The sequence below is a fragment of the Microcaecilia unicolor genome, chromosome 14, assembly GCF_901765095.1.
Source record: "Microcaecilia unicolor chromosome 14, aMicUni1.1, whole genome shotgun sequence".
Classification (NCBI taxonomy): domain Eukaryota; kingdom Metazoa; phylum Chordata; class Amphibia; order Gymnophiona; family Siphonopidae; genus Microcaecilia; species Microcaecilia unicolor.
Window position 1 is genome coordinate 20372162 of NC_044044.1, and position 12070 is coordinate 20384231.

The window sequence follows — 12070 nt, forward strand, 5'->3', positions numbered from 1 at the left end:
GGGACAGAAATCTAACCTGTCCCCACCTCAAGTAATCTCCTCCGTCCCAACTCCCGGCCCGCCCTGCCCTTCCTGCGCCGCAGTCACGAAGACCCTCTCCCAAGAAAACCAGATTCTATAAGCAGTAAAAATACTAGTAAAAGTAACACAAATCATTTTCTTCCATACTCTGCTAAATGCAAAATTAAGTGAGGTACTCGTATCCGTGAACGGCATGTCCCCTTCTCCTCTCCATCCCCTTCTATCCCATGTGCTCTATTTCTCGTTTTCCCTTCCCCACTCATCTATGTATGTCCCCCTTACCAATCTTTTTTCCCCTCTTCCCTGCATCCACACTCCGTTCAACATTTTTACCAAGGAGGTTAGATAAAGCAGGAGATGGGGTGAGCCTCTCTAGCCTATTATATGGGCTGAAGCCAGAAGGCGGAGATTGCTGCCACACTGGTTCACCCAAAATAATAGTAAACGCTATTGAATAAAATAGCAAAAAAATTATTAGAAATAAGGGCGGTTTTTTTTTTCACATTTATCACACATTATCCCAAGCAGACTTGGGTTCAATGTAGCATACGTTTGAAGATACAGTGAGACAGAGTAATAGAATTTGGGAGCAAGTAGATAGATATGTCTAAAACATTTAACAAAGTTGAGATTAGCATATATACCCACCTGGGCATTAAAAATAAAAAAAGGCAAGTGCATTTTTATAATATACCACTGCATGTTAGGCTGTATAAAGAGAGGTGTGACCAGCAGAAGAAAGGGGGTGTTGATGCCCCTGTATAAGTCGTTGGTGAGGCCCCACCTGGAGTATTGTGTTCAGTTTTGGAGGCCGTATCTTGTTAAGGATGTAAAAAGAATTGAAGCGGTGCAAAGAAAAGCTACGAGAATGGTATGGGATTTGCTTTACAAGACGTATGAGGAGAGACTTGCTGAACTAAACATGTATACTCTGGAGGAAAGGAGAAACAGGGGTGATATGATACAGACGTTCAAATATTTGAAAGGTATTAATCCGCAAACTAACCTTTTCCGGAGATGGGAAGATGGTAGAACGAGAGGACATGAAATGAGATTGAAGGGGGGCAGACTCAAGAAAAATGTCAGGAAGTATTTTTTCACGGAGAGAGTAGTGGATGCTTGGAATGCCCTCCCGCGGGAGGTGGTGGAAATGAAAACGGTAACAGAATTCAAACATGCGTGGGATAAGCATAAAGGAATCCTGTAGCGAAGGAATGGATCCTCAGGAGCTTAGTCAAGATCGGGAGGCGGGACTGGTGGTTGGGAGGCGGGGATAGTGCTGGACAGACTTGTACGGTCTGTGCCAGAGCAGGTGGTTGGGAGGCAGGGCTGGTGGTTGGGAGGTGAGGATAGTGCTGGGCAGACTTATACGGTCTGTGCCTGTGCCAGAGCCGGTGGTTGGGAGGTGGGGCTGGTGGTTGGGAGGCGGGGATAGTGCGGGGCAGACTTATACGGTCTGTGCCCTGAAGAGCACAGGTACAAATCAAAGTAGGGTATACACAAAAAGCAGCAAATATGAGTTATCTTGTTGGGCAGACTGGATGGACTGTGCAGGTCTTTTTCTGCCGTCATCTACTATGTTACTAATCCGCAAAACAAAAGGAGCAAGTTTCTACATGCCATCTTTTTCTTTTGGTTTAGGAACTGGAAAAAAAAAAGGATTTTAAATGTTCTCGGGTTTCAACCTAATTCATGTTTAATGTGGGATATGAATGTCATAAGTAAATAAATAGATAGAAGCTTTGAATGTTGAGCACCAGATTCTCATAACATGATATCTATTTTAGTGACCCCTTACCAGGAGAAAAAAAAATCTCTGCACGAATATAACAGTGCTAGGGTGTCCCTTTAACCAGCCCCTCCAAATGACACGCCAATTGCGGTTTATAACAAATTACTACTCAACCTATGAAAAGTTATTCCGTAATTATACTTCCTCTGAGTACATCTGTTTGCATAAGCTGGCAAGTTTGAAAATATAAGTAAGATTAAATAAAAATGCAGCCAACAATAAAGAACGACACGTGGATGCAGTGTACAGTGATGACGGCTGCATGAGGAAGGGGAAACCTTGCTTTTTTTTTTTTTTTTAACAGTTCCCTCCCTCCTTCCTTCCCACATATGACTCCAGACTTCCCCTCCAGCCCTGGGTGCCCTCCTGGCACATACCTCAACTACCTGGTGGTCTAGTACAGTGTTTTCCAAGTCCAGTCCTGGAGTACCCCTTGCCAGTCAGGTTTTCAGGATATCCACAATGAATATGCATGAACTTAATTTGCATACGCTGCCTCCATTATATGCACATCTGTTTCATGCATATTCATTGCGGATATCCTGAAAACCTGACATGTAAGGGTTACTCCAGGACCGGACTTGGGAAACACTGGACTAGTGGCTTCTCCGGGGCAGGAAAGATCCCCGGTCTTTTCTGCCCGCTGCTGCCGCTCTTGCTGCCATACCCGCTTCTTTAAAATGGTTGCCGAGACTTCCAGCGGCGGCCTCGCAAGACTGCCACGGAAGTCTGACGAGGCCACCGCTGGAAGTCCGGGCAGCCATTTTTAAAAAGTGGTGACAGCAGGCAGGAAAGAGTGGAGATCTTTCCTGTCTCCAAGAAACCACTGGACCACCAGGGTGGCTTGAGGTATGTGCTGGGAGGGTACCCTGTGACTTGGGGGAGGGGAGGCAAAGCTTGAATCGCCAAGCATTTCTGATCTTGCTGTGGGATCCCTGCAGACTTGGAGGCGATCCCTGTGGGAATCCTGCCATGCCCGCACCCGTGCACCTCTCTACTTTCTCTCCCCCTGACTGGTGGAGCTGGCCAGGCATGGCCGCTGTTCTGCTGTTCCTTTATTAGGAAACAGCCTGTCTTATCATTGTAATTCAATTCTTGTGCGTGGCAGTGAATAAAGAGAGCCCCCACCCTAGCAGTGTCGGCATTCTAGGGAAGGGGACGTTTTCAGTTTCTGGGGTTCTGTTGCCATTCCTTCCTTTTATTCCTGTGTCTGCAAAGACCCCATTCCCAGCCTGTCTGGGCAGATGAAAACATGGCACTTCTGGAGCCGTTACCTAATTCCTGTGGTCCATGCATATCTCATGGCCCTGTTACTTCCCGTGTCACTGCTGCTTACCAGTATTAGGTAACTGTGGCAGCTGGGTTGCTCTGATTATGCAACAAGAGCTTTAGATAGCAGCAGAGAGCAGGAAACCCTAGACATGTTTGCAATTATGAAATATCCTTTCTCCTTCGTAGGAAAACTTAAGATGTATGGTACTTCTGAAAGAGACTCATAGTAGAGAATGGGATGGGTATGGGGACAGAGCCCACGGGGACGGGGGCAAACTTCGTCCCCGGTGTCATTCTCTACTTTGAAGGCTGTTAATGAATTGGACAGTAATTTATGTTCGAGTGATGCAGGCGATGATGTTTTCATTTTTTTTGGGGGGGGGGGAAAAACAAGCAAAAATGCTAGCCACAACTGGCAAGATTTGCGTGGGGGGTCCTGTACATTCCTGCTACCAGCACATCTGAGAAGACATTTTCCATTTGCAGGAAGGACTGTGGAAGACAGGAGAGCTAGACTGAATCCTGAGATCCGTGATGACTCATTATTCACAGATTAGGGAAGGGGGAAAGGGAAATGGGACTGGATATATCGCCTTTCTGAGGTTTTTGCAACTACATTCAAAGCGGTTTACATATATTCAGGTACTTATCTTGTACCAGGGGCAATGGAGGGTTAAGTGACTTGCCCAGAGTCACAAGGAGCTGCAGTGGGAATCGAACCCAGTTCCCCAGGATCAAAGTTCACTGCACTAACCACTAGGTTACTCCTCCAGTGCTTTGTAGGGTACATGTTTTTCTGATTCTGCTGATTTAAGACCCTGTTATTATTTTAAAACAAAAATCTTCCCCCTCCCACTGGATGTACAGGACACGCTGTCCCGTGGTGATGACATCATACTTAAAGCACATAGAAGTAAACTGTGATATCATTGGTTGGCGTCTATGCTCCTTCCTCATGCCTGCTGTGATGTCATCGGCTGAAAACAAGGGGTTCTTACGCCCCTTTTTCCAATGACATGAGGGTATCACTGATACTTGGGTAATCTCTGTATGTCACAAAGTTCACAAACGTAGAGAATAAGTCCCCAGGCAGGAGGGTCCCTTAAAACTAACCTATACATAGAGGCATGTCAGCTTTCTACGTGGCTGGTGTTTCTAGAAGTACGCATAAGAGGAATTTGTTTTTTTTAATATGTGTTTCTGGATCTGTCTTTGCAGCTGTCTGGCCTCATATTGAACCCTATTCCTTCTCCCGAGCTGGAGGAGTGTCAGGAGGTCAGGCTCCCAGATGGATCTTTGCATGATGCTAGGGCGGAGGCGCCTTCCCTTTTATCACGGGGAATCCTGAGCATTTCTGCCCCGGGCACTTCCTCACTCATGAGTCTGTGGGCTTACATAAGACTCCAGAAGTTAGAGAGTGACCGTATTGATATTTCGTCTTTCCACTTCAGAAAGAAACCCTTCTCGCTGGCAGTGGGGAGAGTGCAAGGCAAAACCTGAGCTCTGCTGGCAGAGAGGAGAGAAAATGCAAAGGCTCTCTTAAGTTGATAAGAGGTAGCCTCATTCTCTCTCTCTTTCTGGTTGTAAATGTGCAGACCTCTGAAATCTGCTGTTTACCACCATACTGTGAAACCTGGTATGGGAATAAGGTCTTGCATCTGAGATCAGGAAGCCCCCCCCCCCCCCCCCCATCCCTTCCAGAGTAGGACCTGCAGTGAGTGGGTGGTCCATCTCTGGCCTGAATCATGCTTTTTCCATTTAAGGTTGTGAAATTTCCATAAATGTTTTAGATTTGCTTGTCAAACTGTGGGACACACTCTGCCCTTCCTGAGGTAGAATGATTGGATATTTCTGTACAATGTTTTGCTTATCCTTTATGTTATGGTATCTTGAGTGTGCAAGTCGTGGGTTCCTTCTCTGTTGAGCTTACTGATCAGAGCACAGGGCACACATTGGGTCCCAGTGCCCTGCCCACTCTTATCTTAGGCAGTGGTCCCTTGAAAAGGGCTTTAATTGTAACCCTTTCATTGGTTTGCTGGCACTAAAGGAAGGGGCACTCTCGGTCTACTGCTGTTTCCCCAGGATTAATCCAAGGTTTTTTTTCTGCTCATTATTTTGTGGGAAGCGTTTGATTTCTGTATCATTTTGGGAAATGTGCATCTATCTTTTGCATGTTGCTCATTACAGGAGACAATGTTTCTGCTTCTCTGGTGTTTCATTGCAGGCCGATTCTGGCTTCTTGGGGTTCCCAGTTCAGTTTTTGCATGCATGTTCCTATTTTCAGTCTGTGGTCCCCATATTCTGTACTAGGTGAGGGTCTGTGTGGCCAAGAGCAGAGGGGAGGGAGTGTTCTAGTGTTTAGCGGCCGCCATTTTGGGAATCGGGAGTGGCGTGAGCAGGAGACTTGCTCATGGTTATGATATTCCCAATTCCAAAATGGCAGCCACGACCTCCCGCAGCAGTCTGATAGAGCTGCCACAGGAAGTCATGGCCAGCGTTATGAACATGGAGCCCCGAAGAAGTTACTAGACCACCAGGGGCTGTAGAAGGTAGGCCCAGAGAGGGCAGGTGGAGCTGGTGCAGAGCTGCCAAGTTACCCATTCCAGGAGGGAGACCTTTTTGGCCGCTCCTGGATTTCTGCCAACTTCATCCTGGTGCATTATGGGACCTGCAGCACTGATTTGAATGGATAGAATCATGGACTACAAATGCTACACTGCTTTGGGATGTAAGTTTAAAATCAGGACCGGCCAAAAAGTCTCCCTCCTGGAATGGGTAACTTGGCAGCTCTGCAGTTGGGAGGGGGCAAATTTTCTCTAGGGCGTGGGTGGCTGGTTCCTGGGCATGTTTTTCAGTTCCGACCGAAAATGCTTAGGTACTTTCATCTGAAACCGAAATTTTGGGTCGGTTTTCGTGCCGAAACCAAAATTCGGTTGGCCTCTAGTAGAGTCTAAGTGCCTTAGCACCTAACTGCACAGGGACGTACGAGTGAGTGGAGCATGGGCAGGCCATGGGTGTGTTTCTCAGTTACGTGCATAGTTTTATAGCGAGAAGGTTTGATAACGGGAGACGGCATGAGCTTATCTGGCCCATTAATTTTATTGTTTGGGGTGTACCAAGATGGCGGCAGCTGCTGCATTGGGGAGAACTAAAACCTTCTTGGATGGAGACTGGCTTTAGCCTTGTGATAAGTTCATAAGTAATGCCATACTGGGAAAAGACCAAGGATATCATAACATATCCTGTTATCAAACCTCTTTGTTTTATAGAATACTAGAAGATATGCATGCTGCACCGATGCCAACACATGCTAGTGTTCTGTAATCGAATCTTGCCACCAAGATGCTGTACGCAGGCTAGAAAAACTCCTGTTGAAATTATTCACAATAGGGTTACCATATTTTGTCCCCCAAAAAGGAGGACACACGCCCCGCCCCCCTGTCACACCCTCGTTCCGCCCGTCACATTTTCCCCTCCCCCCTGTCACATACCCTGTTGCCCCCCCTCCCCGTCACCCCCCTCCCCTTACCTTACTACTGCCCTGATGGTCTAGTGACCTCTTCAGGGCAGGAAAGAGCCCCCTCTTTCCGGCCCGGAGCGCTGCCGGCATGCATCCTTCCTGTTGCTGATCCTCGGCGCCGAGTCAAAATGGCTGCCGAGAGTTGAAGTCTCACGAGGTCACTTCAACTCTCGGCGGCCATTTTGAATCAGCTCCGAGGATCAGCAACAGGAAAGAGGGGGCTCTGTCTGTCCCGAATGCGGAAGAGGTCACTAGACCACCAGGGCACTAGTAAGTAAGGGGAGGAACGGGCAGGGTGATGGGCGGGCCGTCCAGATTGGCAAAACCCATCCGGTTGCCCAGACATGCCCTCAGAAAGAGGACATGTCCGGGTAAATCCGGACATATGGTAACCCTAATTCACAAGCATTGTTCAACCAAGCCTCACACCTGGAGAGAAATGTGGAGGACCCGGTAGAGAAAGGGAGAGATTCCTCCCCCTCCCTCCCCCCCAGAAACTCAGCACCTTTATAGCGCACAGCATTGGGGGCACCTAGACTGAGGCGTTAATTTATAGAATTGCCCTGATGGTGTTTACGTAGCTTCTAGCGCATGAGCCGTGCTATCTTGTTATGCCTTTCTGTGTACAGGCCTCTGATGGCATGTCACACCCCAGCAATGCAGGGGGGGGGGGGGTGAGATGTGTGACCGTTTCCAGTTCAGTGCTACAGAATTTCTTTCTTTTTTTACTGCTGCTTGCAGGATCCAGGGCTATGTATCCCTTCACAAAATGCTGGGTAGTAGAGGGGTTGTGTTCTCGTTACTGAGGTGACACCGGAATTTGAATATTCTCTTTTGTCCAGTAAGGGGAAGGGGGGGGGGGGGAATTTCTAGCTTTGCTCAGTACCCGTTATTGATGGAGGTTCGGCAGAATTAAGGGTGCCATGTTTCTGTGGGGGGGACCTCTCCCATTCTCTACAGGTTTGGGTTCATGATATACTCCAGATCTCTCTCCAGCGTGTGAGGCTTGGTGGAATACTTTCAATAGTAGTTTTTCTAGTCTGCGTACGTACGGCTGCCCTCGAGCAGCTGTCTGCGTAGGCTTTTTTTTTTCCTGGCTGCTCTTGCTGCTGATTCTTCTAGTGAAGCTGCTGCTTGTTTCCCAGCTTTTTTTTCTGGAGCTGGATCTCCTTCGCCTCTCGGAGAGCAGCAGCAGGTGGCGCCAGGACACAGGGAAGCATGGAAGATGTGAGCAGCACTGGACCACCCGGTCTGCCTGTTTGTTTCTGACTACTATGCTTATTAGATCTGCTGTCTTTCTCTGCCACTAAGAAGCCCTTTACAGCAGACCCCATGCATGCTAGAATTTTATTACCTCCATGGAAAATGTGTTCCAGGGATCCACTTCCTGCTTATTGAAAACAGGATTTCCTCCCATTTTTTCTTCAACCCCCAACTCTGTGGCACCCTAGGCCAGGGCTAGTGACATGCAAACAGGGCAATTGCCCTGGGCCCTTTTCGGTGCCCCGACAAATTCAAGAAAGCCTGGGAGACAGTCACAGGATATGAGGTCAGACAAGGCTCACAAGAATCCTCTGGTCTGCCCGTTCTCGATTGAGTACCACGCACAAGCAGGCCCCCTCATCCCGAACATGGTTTTTATTTTATCCTTCATATAATTCTAGCGTGCCTAACAGTAGCCCTTGTGGCAAACCCAATCATGGGTTGGCTGCTCTGATGCAGAGCCCAAGGTGAGGGGGGCACATTTTGATCTGCGCCCTGCCGCTCCCCACCCACTGCTGCAGCAAATACCTTGGCTGGCGGGGGTCCCCGACCCCCGCCAGCTGAAGTGTTGTCCAGCGCTGCTTTCCGACCCTGCTCTGTCTTCCCCTCGCGTCCTGCACGTTCCTTTTAGTGAAATTGAGCATGCTCAGTTCAGTAAAAGGAGTGTGCCGGATGTCAGGGGGAATGCAGAGCAGGCCAGGCAATGCGGCGGTGCCGCTGGACAACACTTCAGCTGGCGGGGGTTGGGGACCCCTGCCAACAAAACCAGGTGCCCATAGGAAATTGGGGGGGGCCCAGGCCCCTGTGACCCCTTGTAGATACGCCACTGCTCTGATGACCTCTGCATCTCATTCTGTTGGAACTTTCTACCTTCTGATACTTCACAGATATCTGGTACGATACAAAAATTCAAATATTTATCTTTCTTCTCTCTTCTCTTCTTCTAAAAAGTATGACTTTAGCTCCTCGGCCTACACTAGGGGCCACTGAGCTCACACTTCCCATTCTGTTCTAATGAGGTAGGCCTCACCTCATACCTTACCCCATGGCGACTTCCTGGCACCTTCTCCTTTACACTCCCCCACCCTCTACCGCCCCAAGACCCCATCCTAAATCTGTATTTGTTTAGTTTATTGTTTTTCTGGCAAACCACTCTGACTTAGCTTTGAGAAGGGCAGGGTATGAAATTCAAATAAATTAAACATTTGTCCTCCCCTCTTGGGCCCTTATCTTCCCCGCCAGCTCTCTGCAGTCATGGTCAGCCATTTCATTTGGTTGGGGGGGGGGGCCTTGGCAGTAGCAGAGAGCCTGAGGCAGTGGCAGGGCTTGAAAATCTGGGCCTCCCTTCCTGAGAAGCACAGGCTGAACTCTGGCAATGGAAAGGAAAATCAGTGTGAGGCATAACGTTGTTTAACAAATATTTCTGGTACTTGCTGAAGAAGGGCTGGTAGCTGCAGTGCAAAAAAAAACCAGACATAAATGGAAATAGAAGAAGGAAATATTTCTTCACAGAAAGGGTGGCAGGTGCGTGTAATGGGCTCTCAGAAGAGGTGGCAGATATAAGGATTGTATCTGAAATCAAGAAAGCATGGGGCAAGCATAGTATATAAGTATTGCAACACTGGGACAGACCAAAGGTCCATCAAGCCCAGCATCCTGTTTCCAACAGGTTCGCAAATACCTGGCAAGATCCCAATACATTTTATGCTGCTTATCCCAGAAATAAGCAGTGGATTTTCTCCAAGTCATTTTAATAATGATCTATGGACTTTTCTTTAGGAAGCCGTCCAAACCTTTTTTTTTTAAACCCCGCTAAGCTTTACCACATTCTCTGCCAACAAATTCCACTTTGTAGCTTCATCACATGCCCCCTAGTCCTAGTATTTTTGGAAAGCGTAAACAAACGATTCACGTCTACCCGTTCCACTCCACTCATTATTTTTTAGACCTCTATCGTATCTCCCCTCATATCTCTGAGGGACAGGATGGAATAGTGGAGCTTAATAGTTGATACAGATGTGCAGGTTTTAAAGGCAGTACAGCCTTTATCTGCTATGAAGTCTATATGTTTCTATGAAGATAACTCCTATCCAGATAACTTCTGACTCCACTGTAGAATGTATTTATTTATTTATAGCCCATGTTATCCCAAACAAGTTTTGAGTTCAATGTGGCTTACAATAAACAGAATAGGATGCATAACAATGAGTAATGCATAAGAAAGTAATTTGTTGTAAGAATCCAATTTTACAATACAGTATCATAAACATACTGGGATAGCTATGGATGTTTAATATTTAGAAAATCTATTAGGAATGAGAAATTGTACATGAAGCAAAGAGAAAGTTAATAATAACCAATTCGGGTAATAATTAGTTGTTTGAGATATGGTTGGTCTTTGTGAGGGTTTGTTTGAATAGGAATGATTTGAGGATTTTGCTGAATCTAGTATATTCTACTACTACTACTCAACATTTCTAAAGCGCTACCAGACTTACGCAGCGCTGTACAGTCAAACATGAAGAGAGAGACAGTCCCTGCTCAAAAGAGCTTACAATCTAAAGGACATAACAACAGAGACAATCAAATTAGGACAGCATAGTACATCTGATTACACAATAGTTCATAGGGACAGATTAATAGATCTAAACAGCTAAAGACAATTAAGGTATGCAAATTCATAATACAGACAGATTGGTAGTGGTATTGAATAAAGGAGTAATGGTTAGGTTAAGTGCCAAAAGCAGAGTCGAAAAGATGGGCTTTGAGCAAGGATTTGAAGATGGGTAGGGATGGGGCCTGACGTATCCTGTATATTTCTTATTTTGGGTGGTCAGGCGTTCCACCGTTTGGTTCCTAGGTAAGTGAAGTCTGCAGGGTGGACAGTTTTGTACATCACTTTTTTTGTAATTTGGATAAAGTTTGGTTGGTCACTGAGCTGTCCAGTCAAAAAAAAACCAAAACAACTATCCATTAGCTGGCATGGAGTGTGATTTTTAAACAAGACGGCTTTTATTTCTTTCTTTTTCTTATAAACCACTGATTATACGTAAGTCCTTAATGTGGTGGAGGAAGATAGTTTGTTAATATTTTCCAATCATGTAAAATCCCTTAGTAAGAAATCATTTCATACACTGAGGAAACTTAGAACTATTTTGATCCTGGTAAGTTTAGATTATTGGTTCAGGCTTTAACCCTATTTAGACTGGATTACTGTAACATCACTTACAATGGTTGCTGAAAGACATTATTATTATTACATTTGTACCCCGCGCTTTCCCACATAATGCAGGCTCAATGCGGCTTACGTCGTAATTTGAAATACAAAGTTAATAGAATTTTCAGTACAACAGCAGTAAAACAATGTAAAGTTGGGCTTAGTAGTGTAGGATGAGTTGAGCTAGATAATATATGACTAGGACAAAAGAGGGTAGACAGGATAGGATAGTATAATTTGGGAGAAAGGGTAAGGGTAAAATTAAGGAGAGATGGAAAGAGAAGAATGGGAGGTTGGTATTTAAGTCAGAACAGAATTGGGGGTGGAAGTTGGCGAGATTAGGTTGGGGCATTTGGGTAGGCTTGCTTAAAGAGATGAGCTCTCAGCATTTTTCTAAAGGGCAAGAAGTCGTTTATTGGACTGGGTAGAGCGTTCCAAAGCTGGCTGCCCAAAAAGGAGAAACTGGATGTGTAGTAGGTCTTCATTTAATTCCTCTACAATTGGGAAGGTGTAGGTTAAGATAAGTTCGTGAAGAAATAGATCTGTTTCTGGCAGGGAGGTCGATCAAATCACTCATGTAGCCAGGGGATTCGCCATGGATGATCTTGTGAGTCATTGTGTTGATCTTAAAATTTATTCTTTCTTTGATGGGGAGCCAGTGAAGCGTTGCTCGGAGAGGTGATGCACTTTCGAATTTTGATTTGCCAAAAATAAGTCTGGCAGCCGTGTTTTGGGCAGTTTGGAGTCTCTTCAGTATTTGGGTTTTGCATCCTAAAAAGACACTGTTGCAGTAGTCGACGTGGGTAATAACAGTAGACTGTATCAGGTTCCGGAAAGTGTTGAGTGGGAGATAAGGCTTCACTCGTTTCAATATCCAGATCATATTAAACATTTTCTTCGTGGTGAGCTTAGCGTGGTTATCAAAAGATAAATGGCTGTCTATCGTTACTCCCAGTAGCTTTGTCAGTCCATTTGGTAGTGGTTT